The sequence below is a fragment of the Triticum dicoccoides genome, unplaced genomic scaffold, assembly GCF_002162155.2.
Source record: "Triticum dicoccoides isolate Atlit2015 ecotype Zavitan unplaced genomic scaffold, WEW_v2.0 scaffold69910, whole genome shotgun sequence".
NCBI lineage: Eukaryota > Viridiplantae > Streptophyta > Magnoliopsida > Poales > Poaceae > Triticum > Triticum dicoccoides.
Window position 1 is genome coordinate 1 of NW_021292994.1, and position 799 is coordinate 799.

The following is a 799-nucleotide window of genomic DNA, read 5'->3' on the forward strand; positions in this document are numbered from 1 at the left end:
CTTGCAAAACAAAACGCACGTGTAAGTAATATATTTACCGTGTTTTATTATTTTGCACGAGTGCGGTAAGTCATAGCTGGGTGCTCACGATTCACGGGTCCAGCGTCGGCGTTGTGGCGCGGCAAGCGTGCACTGGTGCGGTTGAGAGGGAGGGGTGGAAACCGCGTTAAACTCGTCTCCGTAGTTGAGAGGGAGCGGCCAAAGCAATGTACAATCGTCTTTGTAGTGGAGCTGGGAGGGGCAAGGATAAGGGACGAATACCGGGGTAACATGTCGGATGCGATCATACCAGCACTAAAGCACCGGATGTGCTTGGGCGAGAGTAGTACTAGGATGGGTGACCTCCTGGGAAGTCCTCGTGTTGCATTCCCTTTTTAATTTTTTTCGCGCCGCTTGCAAAACAAAACGCACGTGTAAGTAATATATTTACCGTGTTTTATTATTTTGCACGAGTGCGGTAAGTCATAGCTGGGTGCTCACGATTCACGGGTCCAGCATCGGCGTTGTGGCGCGGCAAGCGTGCACTGGTGCGGTTGAGAGGGAGGGGTGGAAACCGCGTTAAACTCGTCTCCGTAGTTGAGAGGGAGCGGCCAAAGCAATGTACAATCGTCTTTGTAGTGGAGCTGGGTGGGGCAAGGATAAGGGACGAAGACCGGGGTAACATGTCGGATGCGATCATACCAGCACTAAAGCACCGGATCCCATCAGAACTCCGAAGTTAAGCGTGCTTGGGCGAGAGTAGTACTAGGATGGGTGACCTCCTGGGAAGTCCTCGTGTTGCATTCCCTTTTTAATTTTT

General features: G+C 51.7%; 1 non-coding gene and 1 pseudogene across 1 annotated transcript; both read left to right on the forward strand.

Annotated features, from left to right (window-relative positions):
- The first annotated feature begins 275 nt into the window (after positions 1-275).
- LOC119347619 lies at positions 276-370 on the forward strand (annotated as a pseudogene).
- A 297-nt stretch (positions 371-667) lies between these two features.
- LOC119347618 lies at positions 668-786 on the forward strand. The gene has a single exon (XR_005168470.1). It is a non-coding gene; the product is annotated as a 5S ribosomal RNA (ribosomal RNA).
- The last annotated feature ends 13 nt before the right edge of the window (positions 787-799 follow it).